Source organism: Sphaerodactylus townsendi, linkage group LG16 (genome assembly GCF_021028975.2).
Source record: "Sphaerodactylus townsendi isolate TG3544 linkage group LG16, MPM_Stown_v2.3, whole genome shotgun sequence".
Lineage (NCBI taxonomy): Eukaryota > Metazoa > Chordata > Lepidosauria > Squamata > Sphaerodactylidae > Sphaerodactylus > Sphaerodactylus townsendi.
The window spans coordinates 16,281,111-16,308,033 of NC_059440.1; the positions used below are offsets into that span (position 1 = coordinate 16,281,111).

Sequence of the window (26,923 nt, forward strand, 5' to 3'; positions counted from 1 at the left end):
GGTTGGCAGATGTTTCTGTAAACCCCCCCCCCTCGGCCACTGGCAGGGGATGGGGGTTGCCATCTCCAGGTTGGGAAATTCCTGGAGATTTGGGGATGGAGCCTGGGGAGGGCAGGGACCTCACAGGGGTGGCCAGCCTATGGTGCTCCAGCTGTTCAAGGACTACAGCTCCCATCAGCCCCTGCCAGAATGGCCAACTGGCAGGGGCTGATGGGAATTGTAGTCCGTGAACATTTGGAGCACCGTAAGTTGGCCCCCGGCCACCCTCCGAAACAGCCATTTTCTCCAAGGAAATTGACCTCTGTGATCTGGAGCTGAGATCGAATGTGGGGGAATCTCCAGCTTCCCTATCTGAAACATCAAATGGTCGCTGCTCGGATATTAATGTTGCACAGTCAGCATTGACGGGGTCCCCGCTTGGAGGAGCTTACAATCTGAATGCCCCACTTCACAGGAACTGGAACACACCCGGCAGCGAATCAGCAGCGTTCGTATCCCTCGCCACTCCGGAATCCTAACTTATGGGGAGGGGTGTAGAAATGAACCACTTTGGGTGACACCCCTTTCCCCCCCTGCCAGCCTCTGGCTTTTGAGCTGCTGATGCATTCATGACCAAACCTTGCATGTGATTGCATGTGCGGACAGGAACTAACGCAGAATAGGGAAGTGGAGATGCTGAGAGTGCCCCGGAGCTGATGGGCTGCCAAAGATCTTTCCTATCTGTGTGCAGGGTCATGTTGATTCAGCAGAAAGGATGTGCAAGACTTAGCAGGCTAGGCCATTCACACATAAAAAGGAGACGTCAAACGGCGACAAGTGCTACTTCCTAACCCCCTAACAAGTCAGGATTCCCTGGTGGACCAGATTATAGTGTCTGTCTGCTGCTCATGTGGAGGAGAGGGGAATCTGTTCTCCAAATTAGAGTCCACCTTCTTAACCACTACACAACAATAGCTGTGGACAGGAGGAACAGCTATAGCACAGGTGTCCAACGAGCCATCCACAAGTCAAACACGGCCCACCTGTTCCAAGGAGAGCAGTCCACCTGAAATTTTCACACACACACCCCCAAAATGCTACAGCTGTTCCAATTTAATTCCACTACACTTATATCAAGAAACTGGGGAATTATGAAGAATTACTGACAAATGGGAAATGCTGAAGGTATAAATCAGGGGTGTCCAACTCTGGTGCCCAATGTTCATGGACTATGATTCCCATCAGCCCCTGCCAGCATGGCCAATTGGGCAGGGGATGATGGGAATTGTAGTCCATGAACATCTGGGGCTCCAGAGCTGGACACCCCTGGTATAAATACAGCCTCCAATGCACTCAACTCACATTTGAGTCAAGGTTACCTAACATCTATCAGCCAAGGGAAGACCCTCTTGACTCTGACGTTCAGTAACAACGTTGCCATGGAGTTTCTGAGTGCCTAAGATTGGGTGTGGACGCATGACAGAGACCCTCATAGGTCATGCACCCACTAAGGAAAGAGTTTGAGCTGAGCTGGGAGTATTGGGTCCACTACAGTCAACATCTTGAGTTAAGCAAACAAAGGTATTTCCAGACATCTGCTACCTGACGCCCTTCAAGAAGAGATGCCAGGGACTGAACCTAGAATCATAGAGTTGGAAGGGGCTATACAGGCTATCTAGTCCAACTCATGGCTCCATGCAAGATCAGCCTAAAGCATCCCTGATGAGTGTTCATCCAGCCATTGATGGAACACTGCCACTGAAGGGCAGCTCGCCATCTCCTCACAACCACCACCTGGGATCTTGTGTACAAAACAGATGTTCAGATGCTGAGCTACAGCCCTTCCAACTGCAGTATAGAAGAATAGGCTAGGAGTTTTCTGCTAACACCTTATGCTTTTCTTAGAAAGTGGTAGGTTCCTGTCCTAACAGGCAACATTGGAGGGCTGTTGAGAAGGCCAAAAACTGGAACGCAACAAGAAAATAGCGAACATACGTGCAAGTTTAGCTATAGCACATGTGGCATTTGCAAACGCCAGCCTCTCCTCTTCCCTGCAGCCATTTCCACAACAGAAAAAAGAAAGAGAGAAAGAGAGAAAGAGAGAAAGAGAGAAAGAGAGAAAGAAAGAAAGAGAGAAAGAAAGAAAGAGAGAGAGAGAGAGAGAGAGAGAGAGAAAGAAAGAAAGAAAGAAAGAAAGAAAGAGAGAGAAAGAGAAAGAGAAGAGAGGAGGTTTGGGTTTATATCCACACCTTTCTCTCCTGTAAAGGGAGACTTCGAGAGTGACTTACAAGAGTTTCTTTCCCTTCCTCTCCCTCACAACAGACACCTTGTGGGGGGGGCAGGTTGGGGGGGGGACTGAGAGGAGGTTCTGAAGGAGGCTTCTGTGACCCCAGCCCAAGATCACCCAGCAGGAATGTAGGAGTGCGGAAAAACATCTGGTTCATCAGATAAGCCTCTGCCACTCAGGTGGAGGAGTGGGGAATCAAACCCGGTTCTCCAGATTAGAATCCACCTGCTCTTAACCACTACACCGCGCTGGCTCTCAAGAGAAGGGGCCATGGCTCAGTTGTAGAGCACACCAGCTTTGCCCAAGTAAGGTTCAATTCCTGGCACCTTCAGTCAAAATGATTGCGTAAGTATGAGACGTGAGGAAAGGCAGAATGGTACAGCCCGATCCTGTCAGATTTCGGAAGCTAAGCAGAGTCAGTACTTGGAAGGAAGGCCACCAAAGAAGACTCTGCAGAGGAAGCCAATGGCAAACCACCTCTGCTTCTCACTTGCCTTGAAAGCCCTTTGCTGGGGATGCTGGAAGTCGGCTGCAACTTGATGAAACTCTACAAGTAGGTGATCGAGTAGGCGATGCAAAAGACCGGGAGAGCTGCTGCCAGTCACAGCAGATAATACTGACATGATAGGCTAAGGATCTGACTCAGTACAACGTTGCTTCACATGTTTGTGCATGTCCAGCATTCCAGTAAAGTAATAAGGCCGGCGAGCACTCAGCAGTTTTAATTATGTGCATTCACGAGAGTCATTAGACTAATGCGAGAGGAAACCAGTTTGCGTCCATTTCACTGGTATTTAGAGAATTTCTAACGTGGCTTGCCACTCACAAAGATCCCCAAAGTATTTCAAAAACAGGACCTAAAACTACGATGACCTTGCACCCCATGATTAAGAATGGAGAGCATTAGCTACATACAGGACTCGCAAAGATGGGCTTATTTTTATTTTATTTATTTTAAGGAGACATCGTGATAATCCTCGGCACCGTGGAGAACTGGAAATAGCCTCACAGTCTGAACTCCTAGAATCGGAAATCACTTGAGAAGCCTTGTGTGAGAGTAAGCTATCATCAAAATTGTTTGACAAATAAGGAAACAAGGGCAAAGGGCACGGGACTTCTCAGTTTACACAAAGGCCCCTAAGGGTCTCAGAGCACCTGTCCAGAGAAGGCTTCCCCCTGTATCTCTGCATGAGTCACCTTCCTTCCCCTTCCAGTCTGTACTCTTAAGCAGTTCCCATTAACTCCAGGCACCTAAGACTCTGTATATGTAGCATACATTGTTGGCAGGAGAACGTCCTTAACCAACTGTGCTTTGCAAATCATATCAAATTGTCGGATAATAAAGTTAGAAGAAGATTGGATTTATACCCCAATTTCTCTCCTGTAAGGAGACTCAAGGTGGCCTACACGCTCCTTTCCCTTCCTCTTCCCAGAACAGACACCTTGGTAGGTAGGTGGGGCTGAAAGAGTTCAGAGAGAACTGTGACTAGCCAAAGGTCACCCAGCAGGAATGTAGGAGTGCGGAAACGCATCTGGTTCACCAGACAAGCCTCCACCACTCAGGTGGAGGAGTGGGGAACCAAACCTGGTTCCTCCAGATTAGAATCCACCTGCTCTTAACCACTACACCACGCTGGATCTCTTAGGCCACTAAGTCCAACCGTCTTGCTCAGGACAGCAACCCCCACCCCACCTTTCTGCATTTTTCAGCTGAATCTTCTCACCACAGTATCAGGAAGGGAGAAGAGACCACCCTCAATGTTGCCCCCAGAAGGGACTCTTGGGGAGAGGAGCACAGAGGCTGACAGAACAGGTCAGCAATTCCCCTCCAGCGTTCCACAACTCACCATTTGCCAGGCCCTTTCAGATCTGTGCCGGGGTTAACTTGCTTATTGCTGCTCTCTAAACCAGGGTAATTGCATGCCCGGTTGGCAAATAGCACACTGCTCAGCAGCGGCCCCTCCTAGATAATAAACAGATGAAGCTTCACTGAACCCATGAAGTTGCCTTACTGTCACAACCCCAGACTGGCTCAGTGAAGGAATTAACACTTCAGAAGCGAAATTCTTATTTATCACTGACAAGCATAGGAAAGTGGTTGACTTGTATTGTCAGAACGGAGTACGTGAAAACAGGCAAAGCATTATATCCCCCTGGAACAGACATGTCAGGCACACTGGCCTTCCTTCTCCAGAAGTGGGAAGGCACACACACACATACACCCTTTCCTTCTTTGGAAGAGGGAAGGTGGTCTCATACACACACGTGCACACACATTCCACAGATGGTGAGAGCTGGGATGAAAACAGCTGCAGAGATATGGTAGGTAGGAGAAAACATTCCTGGGCCTGCTTAAGCAGGAAGCATTCAGCAGGCAGAAATATGGCAGGACCCAGGCTAAGACATTAGAGGGTCATGTCAGTTATATTGAATCAGTATTGTCTACTAGACTGGCAGAGGCTTTCCAGGGCCTCACATCACCTGCTGCCTGCTCCTCTCAACTGGAGGTGCCAGAGATCGAACCTGGGACCTTCTGCATGCCAACCAGATGCTCTACCATTGAGCCATAGCCTCGTAGCTCATCTCACATCATACTATGGATCCATATGGCACTAATGGATTCTCCTGACAGAAGTTATCCAGGCTCTCGAATAGGAAAAGGTCTTTCCCCAGAATCTGCAACCTGAGATTCTGTACCAAGAGAGGCCAACAATGGAGTTTAGGATCTTTGTATGGGGCAAAGGGGATTACAGTTTGCTCTTTGCACTCATGGCCACTATAAGTGGGAATGGAACCCAAATCTGGGCTCCATGGAGGGTTAGAATCATAGAATAGAATCACAGAGTTGGAAGAGACCCCAAGGGCCATCAAGCCCAACCCCTGCCAGGCAGGAAAACACAATCAAAGCACTCCTGACAGATGACCATCCAGCCTCTCTTTCAAAACCTCCCAAGAAGGAGACTCCACCACACTCCGAGGTAGTGCATTCCACTGTTGAACAGCCCTGACAGTCAGAAAGTTCTTCCTAATGTTTAGGTGGAATGTCTTTTCTTGCACCTTGAACCCATTACTCCTGGTCCTAGTCTCTGGAGCAGCAGAAAACAAGCTTGCTCCCTCAGCAACAGGACATCCCTTCAAATATCTACAGATGGCTATCATGTCACCTCTTCACCTTCTCTTCACCAAACTGAACATCCCCAGCTCCCTAAGTCTCTCCTCGTAGGGCATGGATTCCAGACCTTTTACCATTTTGGTTGCCCTCCTCTGGACCCATTCCAGCTTGTCAATGTCCTTCTTGAGGATATTGCCAACTTTCAGGTGGTAGCTTTCGATCTCCTGGGATTACAACTGAGGTGATAGAAAACAGTTCACCTGGAGAAAACGGCCATTTTGGAAGGTGGGCTCTAGGGCAGTGGTGGCGAACCTTTTTGAGACCGAGTGCCCAAATGGCAACCCAAAACCCACTTATTTATCGCAAAGTGCCAACACGGCAATTTAACCGGAATACTGAGGTTTTAGTTTTAAAAAAATGCTTGGCTCCGAGGCGTGCGTTACTCAAGAGTAAGCTTGGTGGTGGTGGTTGGTGGCTTTGCTTTGAAGCAACCATGAAACTCTTCGAACGGGTGAATCACGACACTAGGAGGGTTTACTCAGAAGCAAGCCACATTGATAGCAACCGAGCTTACTCCCAGGTAAAGGATCGCGCTTTAGTTCTTTGCATGAAAATCAGTGGGGTTTAACAGTGCTTAACAGGGTTACCTATACTGCTTCCCCAAAACTAGGTCTGAGGTTTAATGCTAATGTCCCGAGGCCCAACTAGCCCAGGCCAGCCTAGGTGTGTGTGGGGGGGGGAAGTGATTCCCCACATGATGAACTCTGTTTGCGCGTGCCCACAGAGAGGGCTCTGAGTGCCACCTCTGGCACCCGTGCCATAGGTTCGCCATCACTGCTCTAGGGCATCACTCCCCATTGAAGTCCCTCCCCTCCCCAAACCCCACTCTCTTCAGGTTCCGCCCCACAAATCTCCAGGTATTTCTCAATCTGGAGCTAGCAACACTACCTCCGTCAGCCCTTCCGAATGCTACTTTGTGTTTGAGGGGTTGTGTGAAGAGCAAAATTGTTCTCTGACGAACTCCCTGAACGCTTCCAGCATCTTTCCTAAGCGCTGGCTGACCTCTCCAGAACCCTTGGGAAGACAGAGGAGCGCCTTTGCCAAAATTCCAACACTACAAGATCATTCGACTGCACTCCTCTGGGAGAGAATTAGTTCCCCCAAAGAGTCCAGGGAACACATGACGGACGGCACAATCGAGTCACATTAGCAGTGGCACTTCCAAGATCCCCCCCCCCCTCCCACTTCCCCAGGGCTCTGGAAACAATAAAGGAAAATAGAGTTTTTACAAAGAGAATGTGTTCAGTTTCTGGAGCCGGGAGCAGGGCCCAAATTCTATTTGAACGCAAAAGCCAGTCTAATCAGACTGGGCAAATTCTATTTCAATGCAAAAGCTAATCTAAACAGACTTATGAAACCATCCCTACTTTGGCATCTAAAGCATGTGCTCCAACCACCAAGCTTGAGGAACTCCCTCATGGCCACCTGATCTTGCACACCACCAACCTTAATTAGGAATTTTCTCTTAACCTGCTCTTGGTCTTCTTCTGTGTTATGGATAGGGATTTTTTAAAAAAATACTGCCTATGATCCACGGCTTGCCTTTTTTAACGGCTTGCCATTTTGTTCCCTGTGTTTTTTTAATTATAAGCTTCCTTGAGCGGGACTCTGAAGAAGCTGTGCGGAAATACATGGAAGGAAGGAAGGAAGGAAGGAAGGAAGGAAGGAAGGAAGGAAGGAAGGAAGGAAGGAAGGAAGGAAGGAAGGAAGGAAGGAAGGAAGGAAGGGAGGGAGGGAGGGAGGGAGGAAGGGAGGGAGGGAGGAAGGGAGGAAGGGAGGAAGGGAGCAAGCAAGCAAGCAAGCAAGCTCATTCACTTCTTCGTTTCTGGCCTGATTTTTGCTTTAAGAATTGTTTGGATTTTTTTCTTGCTCTGTTTTGTACCCTGTTTCGTACTTTGTTTTATTTCTTGTGGGTATGCCTAATAAAGGTCACTTGAAGTTGAAATAAGTAAACAGCGTGGCAGTCCCGTCCCCCACGTCTCAACTTTCAGAATAAGTTCCCCAAACAAGCCACCACTTCGGGCATTTGGTAAGGAAAGAAAAACGAAGGAAGGGATTGCATAACGCTGACTTCTCTGTAGAGATTTGCTCCTGTTACATAAGAGCCTTTTTGCCAATTGGCAAGGAGGCAAACCCTGCACAGAGGAGCCAGAATAATGTCTTCAACTGAGAACCAAAAAATTCGCAACCCCTCCTGAAGTTACCTTCCTGCTAAGAGGCTGCAGGGATAAATCATGAATGTGGGACAGGAAAGGAATGGCTGTGTGGCAGCCAAGACCTGCATGTTTCGTGCTCAATCCGTGTGTTGATTCATTGGGGCCCTCCAATTTTTTTCAGCCTGCAGTCACATCTGGAATTCTGACAAGGCATGGTAGGTGCAGCAATAAAACAGCTGCCCCAAAATGGCTGCTGCAGGACGCAGAACCGGCCACGGAACGTTTGCAAAGATTAACTTCAGGAACGCAGTATAGATTCTGGTGTTATAGTGGCGGTGGCTGTCAAAGCAGGCAAAATAAAACTGCAAAGCCTATCAGATCTGAAATGGTCAATCAGACACCTTATGGGGCAAATGTCCCTCCTGGCCCCACCTCCTTACTAAAAACATCTGGTGGGAAAGGTATCAGCAGGTACCAGGGTGCCCATGAGCACCATATTGGGGCCCCCGGTCTAGATTGTGAGGTGCCAAGGAATTTAAGAACAGTAATATGAACCGTGGAGGTACGGACTCGGCTACCTATGGAGAGGCACCCGGAGTGGCTCTCTGACTGCTATTGGCTGGACTGCTGTGACCTCACAGAGGAGCAGAAAACGCAAAAGAGACCAAGAGTAAGAGGCGAACTGAGTGAAGTTCGTGCAGGCCAAAAGCCAAGGGGAACAACCCACAGGTGTAAGGAGAGAGTCAAACAGTGGAACATTTGGCTAGGAGACAGAATGAAGGAGAGATTCTGTTTATATATTGACTTGACAACACAATCAACTAATTGTTTAGTTGCAGGCCTTCGATCTGAGACACTCGCAAGCATCTCTACAATTATGAGGACTAGAAACGTGCCACGTCTTGCTTTAGAGTCATTAGGGCAGTTTCCCATATTAACTTTCTGCGTTCATGTTCCTACACGGTTGTAGGAAAGCAGCCATGAAGCATTTTAAGACAATGCCAATCTCAACGTAGGGCTGCAAGCTGCAGTTTGGGAAATGCCTGGAGGCATTTAGGGGCAGATTTAGGGGAGAATGGGATTTGGCGAAGGGAGAGACCTCAGCAAAGTGGAATCCCAAAATACGCCCTTTAAAGTTTCCATTTTTTTCCAGGGGAACTGATCTTTAGTACAGAGATCAGTTGTCATCGCAGGAGATCTCCGGGCTCTGAGAGGAGGTCGGCAATCCGAATCCCAAATGAAAGAAAGCTTTTGGGAAGCGCACCCGAATCCGTGACTGTTCACACATAGCGACAAAAGCCAAATGCCTACATGCATTTTCCAGCTTCAATCCTGTTCGCTGTCATAAGAATACTGGAATGCAGCCACTATTGTAAAAAATTATGTAGGATGGGCTACGTCATAGTACAATCTAGGATACGGATTTCACAGAGGGAACATCAAAGTATCAACAACAGCCCCAGGAAAATTCCAGGGCCTAGAAGTCTGATGATGCAATCTAGAAAACGAACATGAGTTCTATGATTATTTATTAAACGTCAGCTCTTTTTTAAATAATGGAACATGTACTGAGCCAGTGCTTCAAACTCGTACGTTGACTCAACACTACCATATATAGAGATGGATCCTTCAGCTTGAAGAGGTATTGACTACATTCCATTGACCTCTTCATCTCCATTTTATCCTCACGACAACCCTGTGAGGTAGGCTACGCTGAGAGAGTCCTCCTGTCCTCCCTCATCCTCATATCATCCTCATTAATATATTTACTGTATAGTATTGGAGAGCCAGCGCGGTGTGGTGGTTAAGAGCAGGTGCACTCTAATCTGGAGAACTGGGTTTGATTCCCCGCTCGGCCACTTGAACTGTGGAGGCTTATCTGGGGAACCAGATTAGCATGTGCACTCCAACACATGTCAGCTGGGTGATCTTGGGCTAGTCACAGCTCTTCTGAGCTCTCTCAGCCCCACCCACCTCACAGGGTGTTTGTTGTTGGGGGAAGGAAAAGGAGATTGTCAGCCCCTTTGAGTCTCCTTGCAGGAGAGAAAGGAAAGATATAAATCCAAACTCCTCCTCTTCTACTAGAAGCCAAGCCCATTTTATGGCTTAATAAAAGGGGGGGGGGGAGGCGCAGTGTTTTTCCTGCCTGCCCACCTTCTGTGCACACCCCCCCCATTCACCTCTTGACTCGCTGCTACCAGAATGTTACCCAGCTCGTCCCAGCTTGGTGCGAGGAGGGTGGGTGAAGGGGGGAGGCTTGTGCCATCCCAGAGTGGGGAAAGGCAGTGGGAATCCAAGGCTCCCAGCGGTCGGGCAGGGTGCAGGCAAACTTCTGCTGCCCCACTGGCGAGTGTGTTGTTGGGGGATTGGGAGGGCCCAGGAGAATGGGGAGGGGGCTGACGAGCAGCAAGTGGCCAAGCCGCCGCTGTCCCAGTGGCAGACATGTTGCTGTGGGTTGGGAGAGGACACGGGGGAATGGAGAGGGGGCTGGCAGCCACCGGGCATGTGGGTTAGGAGGGGGGAGGAGTTGGAATGGGAAAGACGCACTTCCAACAAATGGGGTTTTTTTGGGGGGGGGATTGAGGGAAAATTCCCTCAAGGCACTGAGCAGGTGCTTCAGGGCACCCCCTTTCATATGGGTGTATATGATACTGACCCTGGGGGGAGAGGGAAAGCTGGAGACAGAGGAGCTGATAAAGGTAGACTGGTTGTTGGATGGGAAAGAAAGAAGAAAGCAGGAAAGAGAGGGGTTATGGGGGTTTCAAGGAAGGGAAACAGAAAATAGCGGGGGAGGGGAAATGAGATCCCCCACAAGTCTTTGTGGGTTCCCAGTTGTTTACAAACCTTCTACATTGCCTCCTTCCAAACCAGGAAAGAACACAGGCATGCGGCGACAGATGGGCTAGTGGCAGAAATGGGCACGTGGAGGGCAACCAAACTGGTAAAAGGTCTGGAATCCATGCCCTACGAGGAGAGACTTAGGGAGCTGAGGAGGTTTAGTCTGGAGAAGCAAAGGAGAAGAGGTTTAGATGTTTGAAGGGATGTCATGGTGGTGAGGGAGCAAGCTTGTTTTCTGCTGCTCCAGAGACTAGGACCAGGAGAAATGGGTTCAAGGTGCCGGAAAAGACATTCCACCTAAACATCAGGAAAAACTTCCTGACAGTAAGGGCTGTTTGACTGTGGAATGCACCACCTCGGTGTGGGGTAGAGTCTCCTTCTTGGGAGGTTTTGAAAGAGAGGCTGGATGGCCATCTGTCAGGAGTGCTTTGATTGTGTGTTCCTGCATTGCGGGGGTTGGACTTGATGGCCCTTGGGGTCTCTTCCAACTCTATGATTCTACGAATTATATGGCGGAATGAACACGGAAGAGACAGGGATGGAAATCTATCCTGAGTACCCGGCTCCTTGACAGGACAGCAGAACTCCAGGCCCAAGTTCAAACAGCCCTTTCTTGCCACCTGTTTCCATCACGTTGCCTTGGCATGCCAGGAGCCAACATTACGCAAGCAGGGCTTGTGCAATCTTTGTGCAACATAATCAACGATTATCTTCCAGTGACTGCTTGGGAGTTGAATGTGGCCATCCTCCACATGACCAGGGACCAGGCCAACTGGCAGGAAAGTGCTCTATGCAATATTTGCCTTGCAGGCCAAAAGCCGGAATGGCCAACAGCTCAAGGAAGAGCCCGCAAGACCAACTTCTGGTTCTGGACTGCTAAGTGAAGTTAAGCAGCATCTAGCATTGGCAAACACCAGTGCTTTAAACTGGGATACTCCTACAACTCCCAAAGGATGAGCAGCCCACACAAAACAGCGCCAGTCATTTGGGTCATTGATATTATTGTGGGCAACAAACTGGGTCACAAAAGCCACAAAGCCAGGCTACACCCATAGACAAATAAGGAGTTTCTATAGACGTAGGGAATTTCCCAGTTTTGCAGAAAAATACAACTATGTAAAAGTTGACAAAGAAGAAGTAAGAAGCAGCAGCAGAAGAAGAGTTGGATTTATATCCCCCTTTCTCTCCTGTAAGGAAACTCAAAGGGGTTTACAATCTCCTTTCCCCTCCCCCACCCCCACACACAACAAACACCCTGTGAGGTGGGTGGGGCTTAGCCCCGAAGAACTGTGACCAGTCCAAGGTCGCCCACCTTGCACGTGTTGGAGTGCACAAGCTAATCTGGTTCACCAGATAAGCCTCCACAGCTGAAGTGGCAGAGCGGGGAATTAAACCTGGTTCTCCAGATTAGAGTGCACCTGCTCTTAACCACTACATCACGCTGGACTGAGCACACAGAAGGGGTACAGAAGATGGAGTGAAGCAGAGAACTAGTTAAAGGGGAAGTTGGGAGGAAAGAGAAATCAGCAAGGAAATCAGCAGTTGAAAGTATACAGAATTCCATTGAGGGGAATTTGGGGTTTGTGTATAGGTTTCCACCCATACCTCATTTTCTCTTTCCAATAACGAACTTTGCCATCAAATGGCTCTTCACAGGGCAGAGAAAGGGGGACATCCACAGAGAACATGGGGTTTCCATTTATTAGGTAGTATCCCCAGCAATATTCTTCTACATGCTATCTAGTAAAAAAAAATCTAGGGCATTAAGAAGGGTAAAAACAGAAATCATCTTCCAAGACCAAGGCATCACTGGGGGAGGACAGATTCGGCCTCAACCCCAAGAGCAGATCCATAAATCCCAAATGCAAAAATTCACTCCTGCCTGGGAAAGGAAAACTGATTGTTGGGGACACTAGGTAAAAGGTAAAGTTTCCCCTTCAGTTGTATCCGCCCCTGGGGTACCACTGCAAGCAGTGACTGTATAGGCAAGCCGTTTTTGTGGGGTAGTTTGCCATTGCTTTCCCTGGCTATTCTTTTCCCCCTAGCTATGAGCTAGGTACTCATTTACCGACCAAGGAATGGATGGATGGCTGAGTTGATCATGTGCCCACTGCCAGGATATCTCACCCACAGGGGGCTCGAACTCCTGACCGTGTGAGTGGCAGTGCAAGCACTTAACCACTATGCCACGCGGCTCTTGTTGGGGACACTGCCTCCCCCAAAATAGTCCACCATTCATGATGCTGGCTGACCCCTCTTGTACCCTGAGAGGATCCATACCTATGTCTCTCTTGCACACATTCTTCTCCGCCAGGTACCGGCCTTCCTCCTATTACCTCCTCCACACTATAAACAGCCGTTTTTCATTCACCTTACAAATCAGCCCTAACCTGATCAGCATGTACCAGAAGTAATTTCCATGAAGCTCATTTCCAAAACCAGCGTTGCAAGTCATTTCAGGAGTCTACCCAGTGTACAGATAAGTCACTGGTTGAGCTTATGCCCAGATTTTTAAAAGGATTAAAGCAGATAAGTGGGCCACAGGTAGTGATTAGTCATGCCAAATGAAGCTTCCATGCTCAGGTGGTTCTGAGTCAGAACAAATAAATGGAACCTCGGCATCCAAGTAGTTGTTAGGAGAAACAAATGGAACTGTCATGTTCAGAGACAGTCTACCTCTGAACACCAGATTTTGGGAAGAGACTCAACAGGAGGAAGGCTGTTGCCATCACTTCCTGCTCAAGGCTAGCTGTCATTGGGAACAATGAACGGATCAGGCATCCACCAAGTATTTCCAGAAAGTGGATAGGGTCAGCTTGGGCACTTGCCCAGGTCAGCTTCTTACTGGTCACTGGAGATTTGATTGGCTGGGCAGATGAAAACAGCATTTCCGCTCCAGCTGCCAGTATAGTGTTGGTTTTATTCTCTGTCATTGTTCTTTTCCAGTGCATTTTTAAAAAACATTTAAATTCTCCCTCTTCTCCCCTGCATCTACACTTCCTCCGTGTGTATGGCCCCGCCTCCTGTGGCAGCCATATTATGGTTAGCTCCGCCTCCTGTTGTAGCCGTTTTGTGGTCGCGTACAACACCCTGCGTCAGAATTCCAATGGGGACCGCAGGCTCAAAAAGACCGACTGGATGGAACTTGGGCTGATCTCGTACTGGGCTCAGAGATGGTAAACCATAATACTGACGGCATCTGGAATTCAGTCTTTGCTTTTTCTTCCACTCTTACCCCACCCCCAATCCTACGTGGCTATGGGTCAGATCAGAAAGGGAGGAGAGAAATGCGCAGGTGTGATTGTGACAAAAATAATTGACCCCACCCAAAGGACAAGCACAATGCAACAATCCAGCAAGAAGCATAGAGATGGGTGGCAGAAGCACATGGAACAAGTCCTGCCCTTGGCCTGAATGGGAGCATGCCAGCACAATAGGTGATGGAACTCCCTGCCACAAGGAAAGGTTCAGTCCAAGTCCAGCTCCCTGCTTATCTTCCTAAAATGCTCAGAAGTACCTCAGGGACATCTTCCCGAGGGCTTCAAGCCCTGAAAGCAAGTAGAATTGCGCTACTTACAGCAATTGACTAGGAAGCTTACTGCTTAGCCAAGGAATGTCTGAAGTGGGTTCATCCATTCCCAGATGAAATGAAGCCCATGTTTGTGTTCTCACATTCCTTTCTCCCACAGTGCAAAATGGAGGCTGCATTCACCTTGGGGCAGAGGCCTGCCTTTTTGCATGCGGACAATAACAAAACCGTGCAGAGGCTAAGCACAAGCCAACTTGTGCAAATTAAGCAGAACACCTTTTGGAGTTACATTGTTTTTGTATTAAAAGCTATTAAATGAAATTATATATCCTAGTTAAACAATAATTAAATATCACGACGTGTAATTTTACTTGCATAATGGCCATACAAGATAAACAATACAGCAGCTGACAAATGCAGCAAATCTATGTTTGTAAAACAGATCAAATCAACAAGCCGAGACAATTATAGTTCGATTATAGTTTTGTTATTGTTCCTGAGACTGTTGTTTAGTTTTAGCTTATGGCTCCACAATAGTCAAGCTCTGTGGAAAGTCATGTTTATCCTTTAAAAATAAAGGTATGTAAAGGTATGTAACCCTAAATGTGTCATGTGCAAGTGTTCGATTATAGTTCGATTATAGTTTTGTTATTGTTCCTGAGACTTGTCAACTGTTGTGTAGTTTTAGCTTATGGCTCCACAATAGTCAAGCTCTGTGGAAAGTCATGTTTATCCTTTAAAGATAAAGGTACGTAAAGGTATGTAACCCTAAATGTGTCGTTTGCAAGTGTGAAAGCGCAAAGCACTTTTGCATACGATCCTCACAAGAGCCCTATAAAGTAGACTTAACAGGCTGCCCTGAGACAACTTCCTGAGCTCAAAAAGACTTTGAACCTGTTTATGAATACACAACACGACACTGCGTCGGAACTTGATCTATTTTATCTCAACTTTGATTGGCGGCAGCACCCCGAAGTCTCAAGCGGAGAAGAGGGATCTACTTGGGATCCTTTAACTGGAGATGCCAGGGATCACACCTGTGATCTGCTCCATTAAAGGATGGTGCCGCCCCACTAAGCAATGGACCTGTCCCCAGATGCGACGCCCTGTCAGACTTCAGATTGGTATTCCACTCACAAAGAGCAGGATCCTACCAGTTGTACATTTTAACAGTGCTATCACAGTATCATGTGAATAGGGCGACACAATGCAAGGTAGCTTCCATTCATGCCGACTAAAACTCCATCACCTCGGAAACCCACAAAGGAAATGCATATGTTGCTCTGTCCGTAGTATGTGGAGACTGTTTGTACCCCGTTCCTGAAACATGCAACCCAACAGCTGAAGAGGGCTAGATAAAGAGTCCGGCACGTTCGCCACTGAAGCAGGAAAGCCCACATTACTATGGCCCCTTCTGCACATGCAGAATAATGCTCTTTCAATGCACTTCGCTGCTGGATTTGGCTGTGCGGAACAGCAAAATCCACCTGCAAACAACTGTGAAAGTGGACTGAAAGTGCATTATTCTGCATGTGCGGAAGGGGCCTATGAGGGCCCGCAGAGATGGGCAGTCTCTTTTACACCTGTCTGAACCGGTGAGCGACCTGCCTCTTGAGCGCTGCTCTTTCTGTGTGGATGATAAAAGGCTAACAACTTTCAGCTGAAGTGACGAGAACTAAGATGCGACATAAAAAAAAAGGGGTCCCAACACGTGCTGCCAGGCAGCCGGGAGTCACAGCGTCCAGGAACGCCAGGAACGCTCACGCTGTGGGTGCATTGACAGGGCAGGGCGTTTCATAACTATAACTCTCACCTTTGAAAAAAAAGCACACTGTTCTGCGTTCCCGTTCAAATCAGGACAATCAGGACGGCGCACCTTTCAATTGGGTACTCAGGACAATCTGCCTTTCTGAATGCTTTTTGTTCAAAGATTACCTTAAGCCTGCTATCGAGTTACCTTTCTGGCTGAAACAACTTACACAAGAGCTATTCGCTTGGACTCCTTGTTCAGCAGTTGGGTTGTTGTTGTTTTTTTACAAAAACAAACTGCGCTTGCTTTCTTTCCCTCCCCTCTTCCCAGAGGCAAAGTTCATCCGAGACAGCCAGAGAAAAGCGAGAACGCGTTCTCTGAGTTGCAAATGTTCCCAAGGGGTAATTGCCTTTTGGAAGAGAGACTAAGAAGTGGGAAAGGGACCTGAAAGTCCGGAAGAACGTCTGCAGGTTTCATGCAGAATCCCTTCCCTCCCAAACGGGTGTCAAAGCAGTTGTCACCTCCCTGGGCCTGAAAGTGGGCCCATTTCAGTCCGGTTTCTGACCTGGCTGCGGGACAGAGACCATGTCGATTGCCCTCACAATCTTCAGAGGCAGATGGATCAGGGCAGATCAGCACTGCTGCTGTCACTTGATTTGACAGCGGTGCTCGACGCAATTGATCACGACTCCTCACTCACTGCCTTGCCAACCCTGGGATTTGTGGGAAAGCGTCGCAGTGGCCGATCTCATTTCTCCAGGTTCAAGGACAGAGAAAACATAATTTCCCCCTAGAAAAATTTTCCATCTCTAAAAACATATCGTTTGTATGGTTTCAGAAAATGAAGCAAGAATGAATGTTGGCCGTTGCCAACATAACATTAGGTTAACTTTTTCAGGCAATTTTATCAGGGTTTGAGTGATACAACTGATTTGTTAACCAGGATTGAGGAGGAGAAGGAGGAGGAATTTGGATTTATATCCCCCCTTTCTCTCCTGTAGGAGACTCAAAGGGGCTGACAATCTCCTTGCCTTTCCCCCCCTCACAACAAACACCCTGTGAGGTGGGTGGGGCTGAGAGAGCTCCGGAAAGCTGTGACTAGCCCAAGGTCACCCAGCTTTGGCATGTGTTGGGAGTGCACAAGCCAATCTGGTTCACCAGATAAGCCTCCACAGCTCAAGTGGCAGAGCGGGGAATCAAACCCGGTTCCCCAGATTAGAGTGCATCTGCTCTTAACCACTATACCACACTGGCTCTCTGTTGAAATAAATGGGTGACATCCACATTCACAGCCTATGACACCCAGATCTTGAGTTGTCAAGCAATTTATAGGGCCTTTTCTCCCTTACATTTAAACTATATAAGTGAAGCACATGCAATACCGTCCTGGCATTTTCTACACAGAGAATTATGCCAATAAAAAGTCACTGCCCCATAAAAGGTTTGAATTTGCTCAAATGTCACATTTAAACCACACGTGATCTGTGGGGCTTTTTCCTCATCCAATACTTTTGAGGCAATCTGCTGTCTCTTCGCAGAGATGCTGAAGAAAACAGACCAATGGCTCTCTCCTAGGGTGGCCTACTCAGAATCCTATTTGGATCTATTCAACGGGACTTAACCCCATTGGAGCAGCAGTGGTGTAGTGGTTAAGAGAAGGTGTACTCTAATCTGGAGGAACCAGGTTTGATTCCCCGCTCTGCCGCTTGAGCTGTGGAGGCTTATCTGGGGAATTCAGATTAGCCTGTACACTCCAACACACACCAGCTGGGTGACCTTGGACTAGTCACAGTTCCTCAGAGCTCTCTCAGCCCCCCCCCCACCCCATCTCACAGGGTGTTTGTTGGGGGCGGGGGGAGGGAAAGGAGATTGTAAGTCTCCTACAGGAGAGAAAGGGGGATATAAATCCAACTCTTCTTCTTCTTACTAACTTATTTATTTATTTATTATTCCACTTATATACCACCCTTACCCCCAGGAAAAACATTCTTAGGATAGGTCTGCAATTCTTTTTAGACCTTTTGCTCCTGATGGAGACACAGGTCATTTGATTGCACATCTGAGCAGATAAAATGGACGAGGAAGAAGAACCTGAGCTTCCGGGCAGCGGGGTGGGAGGAGGAGGTGGAGTCAAAGGCGTCTTATGTCACTTACGCTCCATGGGTCCAATAATGAAAAACATGCACAAACAAGGGACGGGAACATCTGTTGGCTCTGACACTTCTCCAGGAAACCTCAACTAAAAGCCTGCATGACCACCCCTGAGATTATTATCTTGAACAATGGAATTTGGGAGTGGGGGTGGCCTCGGGGGGGGGGGTTGTCATGATGGCTAGGAAGGCTGTGAGAGTCCCTGGTCCCTCAAACACCCTTTTTACCTGTTTCTTTCCAACTCTGTTTGCAGCAGCAGCTTCCTCTCCTGACCACGGCTGTGCTCTGAATTCTCCCCCCCCCCCCCCCAAAAGCCATCCTTTCCCAGCCATGCCAATCTGTGACCCCACAAGAAATAAGTCTTGATAAACCTTACTGACTTGACTATTTACTTGATAAGCCTTATTTAGTTGACTGTTGTTTACTCGGCTGTTGTTACTTGACGATTGTTTCCGAGTCTGTTCTTTGTGGCAGAGAAAGAATGCAAAAATCCAGAAGAAGTCAGCTAGAGCACTAGTTAACAAGTGAAACGCAGAAGTAGTCTAGGTGGTATACAGGATTTTCATAACAATTCACTGAAAGAGCCGGCGTGGCGTAATGGTTAAGTTGTCAGTCTAGGATCTGGGGAACCCAGGTTCTAATCCTCACTCTGCCATGGAAACTTGCTGGGCAGCCTTGGGCCAATCACAGTCTCAGCCTCAACCCTGCCAAGTATTTGGATGGGAGGCTTTCAAGGAATAACACTGGCAAACCACCTCTGAATCTCTTTTGGCCTGAAAACCCTACAAGGTTGTTACAAGACAGTTGTGTAACTTGACAGCAAAACACACACAATAATCCACTCTCCCTCAATCCCCATGTCCACCTGCAAGCTTGACAAACCATCTCCTGCCAACCCTACCTGCCACTGACTATCTACCTGTAACCTTTTGACATGCTAGTAGTAACATTGGACAATTGTATTTCTCCTAATCACCCCTTCCAGTGTGCTATTGTGGTTAAGAGCAGGGGGATTCTAATCTGGAGAACTGGGTTTGATTCCTCACTCCTCCACCTGAGGGGCAGACTCTTATCCGGTGAACCAGGTTTGTTTTATTCCCTCCTCCACGTGCAGCTCGCCGGGTGATCTTGAGCCAGTCACAGTTCTCTCAGAACTCTCTCAGCTGCACCTACCTCTCACAATACTCACAATTTCTCACAATACTAGAACCAGGGGGCATTCATTGAAAATGCTGGGGGGAAGAATTAGGACTAATAAAAGGAAACACTTCTTCACGCAATGTGTGATTGGTGTTTGGAATATGCTGCCACAGGAGGTGGTGATGGCCACTAACCTGGATAGCTTTAAAAGGGGCTTGGACAGATTTATGGAGGAGAAGTCAATTTATGGCTACCAATCTTGATCCTCCTTGATCTGAGATTGCAAATGCCTTAACAGACCAGATGATCGGGAGCAACAGCCACAGAAGGCCATTGCGTTCACATCCTACATGTGAGCTCCCAAAGGCACCTGGTGGGCCACTGCGAGTAGCAGAGAGCTGGACTAGATGGACTCTGGTCTGATCCAGCTGGCTTGTTCTTATGTTCTCTCACAAGGGGTCTGTTGTGGGGAGAGGAACGGAAGCATTTTGTAAGCCGCTTTGAGACTCCTTACAGTTGAGAAAAGCAGGGTATAAATCCAAACTCTTCTTCCTCTTCCTCCCCCTGCCATCACAGGTTTCTCTGATCTGCCTCTTCCTGCTGGGATTATTTGCCTTGGATTATTTTATAATGTGTTGACTTTTACGGATTCATTTTATGTCCTGTTATTACTTTCGACTTAAGCTTCACCCCTCCTCTAGGTCACAAGGCTTGGGACAGCTCAGAACACTGTGCTTCTGCCCCACCCCACGTGTCTTGTAGCAGCAAAAATTAAAGTCAACAGCATCATCACAATTACCACCAATGGAAATATTAACTTTGTTTGCATTTTTTAAACCACAGCAATAAAATTTACTCCCCTGGCAATACTGCTGCAATTTTAACCCTATAAAACTTACTATAGATGACATATGTAATAACAGAATGCCCGCAAACATATGAATGTATCTCTTGGAAATGAGGGCCTTGTTGTTTATACCACGGTGGGGATCAGGTGCTTTGACCGAGTCACTGGTGGGATGTAAGATGTGGAAGGCTGAGAACCACTGAGCAAGACGTTGGCATGTCACAAAGGAGCAGCAGTGGCATCATGGTTAAGAGCAGGTGCGCTCTAATCTGGAGAACCGGGTTTGATTCCCCGCTCTGCCACTTCAGTTAGGGAGGCTTATCTGGTGAACCAGATTAGCTTGTGTACTCCAACACATGCTAGTTGGGTGACCTTGGGCTTCAGAGCTCTCTCAGCCCACCCACCTTACAGGGTGTTTGTTGTGGAGGAGGGGGAGGGAAAGGAGATTGTAAGCCCCTTTGGGTCTCCATGGGAGAGAAAGGGGGGGTATAAATCCAAACCTTCTTAAATAGAAAGGCGATAAGATGGTACTTAGAATAAAAGTTTTGGAAGCTATGTGCAGTAGCATAGCAACGATCCATAAGATACATAGGAACGTGAAGGTTGCATTCAGACACTGTGGTTAAGTCTCAGTTCGATCAAACCCTGGTTGGCTGTTGGCATCCAAATGCAGCTGATCCAAACCACCATGGTCACCGGTGGGTACCAGATTGAGACCGTGGCTTGTTGCAATTTGACAGAGTGTATGAATTGAACCAATCCCAAATCTCCCTACCCCCCACGACTTCCTGGTAACAGAAGCAGCAGTCTAAGGAGGATGCTATCCTTCCCAAGAGATTGGAAAGATGCAAAAAGCAGATAGACTGGCATTAGCTATTTGGTAGACCAACCCAGTTCATTGCACAAACTCCAGCTTATCAGAGCATCTGAACGCAACCCAAGGGAAGCACTTCCTACTACTCCCAACAAGCCGCAATGCCATCGTCACACCAATGCGCACAAGATCACACTGCTCCTCATTCAATGAGATTCCCCAGAGTTCCACTTTGCTTGGAGATAGAAACATTCATTAGAGTCTAACTGGAAGGAAGGGGGAGAGTTATTCTCCCCAGCATCAATTACCCAACAGGGCAATTTTAAAAGGTCAAAGGGATTTACCTACATTGAGAGGGCTTGAGCAGAAGGATCCACAAATATCTGTTGGAGACAGAAATCTGGAGAACAGAAATGAAGCAGCTTACCCTTGGGAAATACGACTGCAGAATTTAAATGTCTGCAGAGAGAAAACAGTTGTTCCCACTAAGCAGAGCTGAAGTCGCTCAGTGCTACCCTCCTGTGCCAATGGGTAAAGTTGGCACAGCATCACCGTGAGACAGTGCCCCCAAATGCCATCCTTACAAACTCTTTTCCCTTCCTCTCCGCACAATAGACACCTGGTGAGGTAGGTGGGGCTGAGAGCTCTGAAGAACTGTGACTAGTCCAAGGTCACCCAGCTGACATGTGTTGGAGTACACAAGCTAATCTGGTTCACCAGATAAGACTCCACAGCTCAAGTGGCAGAGCGGGGAATCAAACCCGGTTCCTCCACATTAGAGTGCACCCTCTCTTAACTACTACACCATACTGGCTCTCTGGTGGAAGGCCTGGTGGAAGGCCAAGAGGAGATTTGAGCTCATGAGTTTTTAGCCCTAGTTAGCACAATAAGCACTATATTACGTTGGCTTTCAACATCTTCGAATCTGCTGGGCCCATTGGGCTCAAGGTAACTTCTAGAACATCTGAATCTCTGCTCGTCACCTCTTCATATACACAATAACCGGCCTCCCACAAAATCCTGCCTCCGCTTCCTACTCTCTTCTGGATGGCCAACTTTACTCAAAGATCCACTGGTTGAATATTCAACTCCCAGCTTCAAGAGCAAAGAATCCAAGTACTTCAGATCCCCCCCCCCAAAAAAAACAATTCCAAGTGAGCTTGTAGCAATTCCTTCTTCTTCCATTTTAACTCCAACGCACCCCAGTTCTATCACCCACAAAGGTATGCTGGTCTCTCACAGCATGCATTTCCAAAAAGGAGCTGTCAATCCCACGGCCCAGCACAACAATACTCCAGGAAGTCCTGCAACCTTCCCGCAGCCCAGATCCTAAAATTGCTCAAGTCCCTCTTAAGTTATTAGAATGATTCTCAGAATCCCAAGCTCCGTAAAACTTAACCCAGAAGGATTCCAAAATTGGTCTGGAGGAGAGCAAGTCAACTGAAATCAAAATGACTTCATTCTATGATGGACATCATGGTTGACAATCCCCAAGGATGGAGAGAATCCAATCGAATCCATGCACTGCCATAGAATAAATCAGTGGCTATTAATTGGATAGTAGGGCCAGGGGGGGAGTGAATTCCAATCAAGACTCAGTCCTATTGGCCACTGGATGATCACCAGCCAATCCTGTCTCGTTTGAGCACAAGAAGAATGCTGATGGGTCCACGTATCATTTCACCTAGCCCTGCTGTCCACACTCATCAGTTAAAAGCCCCAAAGGTCCACGACACAAGTAATGAGTTCCCCCGTGCTCTCGCACACAGCAACTGCCATTCAGAGGTCCTCTGCGCTTCAACATGGAGGTCCCATTCTGCTATCATGGTTCACATATATGGATGGAATTTCCTTCTCAGCCGCACCTGCCTCCCGGGACGGTTGTGGGGACAAAACAGGAAAAAGAGTTTTCCCTGAATCCCTGTCCTGAGTTTCTGAGAATGGTGGGATAAAAGCCAGCTCACAAGCAGAAAGTAAACTCACAGAATGTGTTTAGGAGATGTATAAACATCTGTCATTTGAGAACTGGACACACTGAGAACACAAAGTATACAGGATTGCTCATATGAAATTCTTGGGAAGATCTCCTGGCTCTCGTATGTGTGAAGACTTTGCTAGGGTCAGCGTCCACTCGGAAGTACCTGCATGACTTGGAGAACCATTTATAATAGTTGCTTGAGAACAGACTTCGCCTCCCAACCTTTGGCACAGAAGAGCAGGCTTGAACCTTTAACTGTTTAACAGACTATCACAACTTGGCCTTTAAAAAAAAGTGACTGATTTTTTAAATCAGCTCATAACATAAACAACTCTGTGCAGTGCTTTTTTAAAAAAAAATCCCAAACATCCTTTTTCTTTTCTCCAAATGAATCCAGGAGTCCAACCAATTTCTCTGCCTTTCATTACGTGAGGGACCTATGAGTCCTGGTTCTATATATGCAGCACACCCAAGAATCCACCAATCCAAGTTCAGCCTTCTTAGCTGTTTCAGATCCCTAAATATGAGTGTAAAGGGCTGTTATGTAGTAGCCGACTTAAAGCAATCTAATAGGGATTTCAAGGCATGAGTGTAACAGAGTGCATAGCAAACCTAATATTCCCTGGTGGAATCCCATCCAAACGTCACCAAGGTCCAACCCTGCTTAGCTTCCAAGATCTGAAAAAATCAGGCTAAACTGGGTCATATAGGTCAGGGCAAGATCCCTAAATGCCCTCCATCAAATCAAGGCTCCAAACCATCCTGTACCCAAAGATTAAAGTGTTTGAGCTTCCTGACCTACCTGAACGGGCCAGATAGCCCAAGGTTATCAGATGGGGAAGCTACACAGGGTCAGCCCTGGTTAGTATTTGGACCATTTAAGGAATACCAGGGATGCTACACAGAGGCAGGGAATGGCAAACTATCCCTAAAATTGGTTCTGGTGGGTTTTCCGAGCTGCGTGGCCATGTGTAACAGACTTCCCTTTGGGATACACCTCTGAAGATGCCAGCCACAGATGCAGGCGAAATGTTAGGAACAAGATCCACCAGACCACGGCCACACAGCCGGGAAAACCCACCACAACCAGTTGAATCCGGCCGAGAAAGCCTTTGACAATACATTATCCCTAAAATCTGTTGTCTTGAAAACCCTAAGCTGTCTCCCGAGTCAACTGAGACTTGTGGGCACTTTACACACACACAAGCTTAAGGGGCCAGATTTTACCCTCCACCCCTTTTAAGAAGAGAACAGCAAAGACTTGAAACGACAATTGGTCAAAGTTAAAGCAGAATGCGTCAAAGCGCGAATGCAACTGAACATCCAGAACACAAAAGTAATGATTAATGAGGTATTACTCCACTTTGACTGACAATGATGAAACCGAAATGGTTCGAGACACTCTATTCCTGGGCTCCATCATCAACCAAAAGGGAAACGGCAACCAAGAAAGCAGAACGAGGTTGAGACTAGAAAGGGCAACGGTGAAGAAGCTAGAAAAGATCCTCAAGTGTAAGGAGGTGCCACCGGCAACCAAACTTAAGTTAATTCACACCCCAGTGTTCTCTATTATTACAAAAGGGGGTGAAAGTTAGACAGTGAAGAAAGCTTAGGGGAACAAAATTCCTCTGAAATGTGATGCTTGAGGAGAGCGTTAGGGATACCGCGGGCCACCTAAAAGATAAGTGAAGCGGGTCGTAGATCAAATCAAACCTGGAGGTTCCCTAGCAGTTAAAATGACTTAACCGCGGTAGGAGAAGACAAAACTCACAGGAAAAGACAATAACACTGGGAAAAGTTGAAGGCAGCAGGGCAAGAGGAAGAAGACCCAACATGGGATGGGTTGACTCCATCAAGGAAGCCATGGCCCCCGGGTGGCGAGATCTGGGTTGATAATAGGACTCTCTGGAGCACACTGATTTGCAGGGTTATTTTACATCTCCAGGATGGCCTTGAGTGGACGGCACTTAACACACACACACAGATTGAGATTAAAGCACTCCTGGGTTTTATAGGAACTCAAGAGTTTTAAGGAAGCCTAGAGTTCTGGCTTCCCAGGGGCTGCCTTCTTTCCTACACTGAAAGAACCCAGGAGTCCGAATTACACACACAGTGCTTAAAGCACCCCTGGGCATTGTTTAAAGAGCCCCTGGGCTTTAAAGAAACCCAGGAGTTTTAAGGAAGTCTGGAGTCCTGGCTTCCCAGGGTCGACTTCTTCCCTTTCCTACACTGCAAGCACCCAGGAATCCGAATTATACACACAGAGAGAAAGAGAGTATGTGTGTGTTTAAAGCACCCCTGGGCTTTAAAGGAACCCAGGAGTTTTAAGGTATCCAGGAGTCTTGGCTTCTCAGGTCGGCTTTGTCCATTTCCTACACGGAGAGAACCCAGGAATCCGAATTACACACACACAAGCAAAGACACACAAACAAGCAAAGGAATCCGAATTATACACAAGCAAACAAACGAACGAACAAACAAACAAACAAAGAGTTTAATGTATTGCCGAACAAACAAACAAACGGCGTTTAAAGAGCCCCAGGGCTTTAAAGGAACCCAGGAGTTTTAAGGAAGCCCGGAGTCCTGGTTTCTCAGAGTCGCCTTTCTCGATTTCCTACACTGCAAGAATCCCGGAGTCCGAATTACACACGCAGCCCACACAACGCACCCCATTACCCACCGTGGAAGGGACTCAGGCGTCCGAGCACCTTGGCCAGCGCCCCCTCCCCCTCCAATGCAGACCCGATCCCAGGGGTTCGAGACCCCACCCCCCCCGGGCCTCTGCGCCCCGCCACTCACCGGGTCCCCCCTCTCCAAGCGCCGTTGACCGAGTAGAACCGGCAGCTGGAGCAGCAGCCGGGCCTCGCAAAGGGGAAGAGAGAAAGAGAGGGCGGCGACGGAGCCTACCACTGCGCAGCGGGCAGGGGGGGGGAGAAGCCGGCAAGCCTCCCTCCTCAATCACGCCTCCCCGTTTCCATGGCAACTCCAGGCCCGTTTCGGCTTTTCCCGTTCTGACAGCGTGAGCTTTTGCAACACTATATCCGCCTTTCTCACCACCAGCCACCCCTGTTGGTCCGCGCGATGGTACATTCCCGGATTGCTCCTACCTGCTGGGAAGGCTCTCAGGGCTCTCTCAGGGCTGGCGCGTGCGCAGAAGGAAGGAGCGCGGATGGGCGCAGAAGAATGCCCAGAGAGGGGTTGCTCAGTCTGACTCCCTTGAAAGGATCAGGGAAGGAAGAGCGCCCCATTTCAGGCAGGGAGCCTAAAGGCTTCCTAAGGAGTCCCATCAGAGCTGGCTCTTCCAGGCTCTGATTTCTGCCAGTGCAAAGCAAGGTGAAGGGAGACGACACCTATTCGTCGTTCTTGCTGGCTGTTGACATCCCAGCAGTCTAGGGACAAAGATTCAGCATAAAATGACCAAATATTCTTGGTCCTATTGATTGGCTGCAGAGTACACAACCCAGATCGTCGGTCCATAATTTCTACAATGTTATGGACCACATGACGCGCAGCATAAATTGTTTTGTTATAATCCTCACAGCAGCCCTATAGGGTAGGTCAGTATTATTATCTCATGTTGCAGATGGGTCAGTGAGGCAGAGGCAGTGATGGGATCCAAAAAATTTAATAACAGGTTCCGATGGTGGTGGGATTCAAACAATGGCACTGCGGCACACACGCACCTCCAGTCCCTATTGGGCAGGGAGGTTGCTTTAGTAACCCCTTCTCGGCACTCAGAAAAAATTAGTAACCACTTCTAGAGAAGTGGTGAGAACTGGTTGGATCCCACCTCTGGGCAGAGGGGCCTGCTAGAGGCCACCAAAAGCTTATCTGTGACAGAAATGAACAGTTCAGATCGCAGCTCTTGCTACATGTTATAGTTGATTTACTTATTTGTTGTTGTTAGGTTTGTGTCCTGACCTTTCCCAACCAAGGCTAAGAGTTTGAGAAGTTTAAAACAGTCTAATAATTCATATACAATGAAAACCACAATTAAAGTTGTGGACTAAATTAATGGGTCTTTTTTTTAAACAAAAATCTGTTCGTTGTCTAGAATGGTACACTCTAGTTTGCCAGGCAGCATCTAGTTTTTAAACTGTGATTTAAAACAAAACGCACACACAAACGCAGGAAAACACAGATCCTATTAAATGATGTACACACTTTCAAAGGTCAGTACATTCCAGGCATTAAAGAAAGCAATATTTTTACTATTTCATAAATGAAAGCGCTTTTTTTTTGCAGTTACATACTATATTAAGTCCTATCTTGTTTAATGGGA

General features: G+C 47.8%; 1 protein-coding gene across 1 annotated transcript in view; it reads right to left on the minus strand.

The window, feature by feature from the left end:
- Positions 1–25,557, minus strand: part of LOC125445870 (NADPH--cytochrome P450 reductase) — a 55,675-nt gene extending 30,118 nt beyond the window's left edge. The window contains 1 exon segment of the mRNA XM_048519289.1: positions 25,441–25,557. The gene's annotated coding sequence lies outside the window, so the exon portion shown is untranslated.
- Between the last annotated feature and the right edge of the window lie 1,366 nt (positions 25,558–26,923).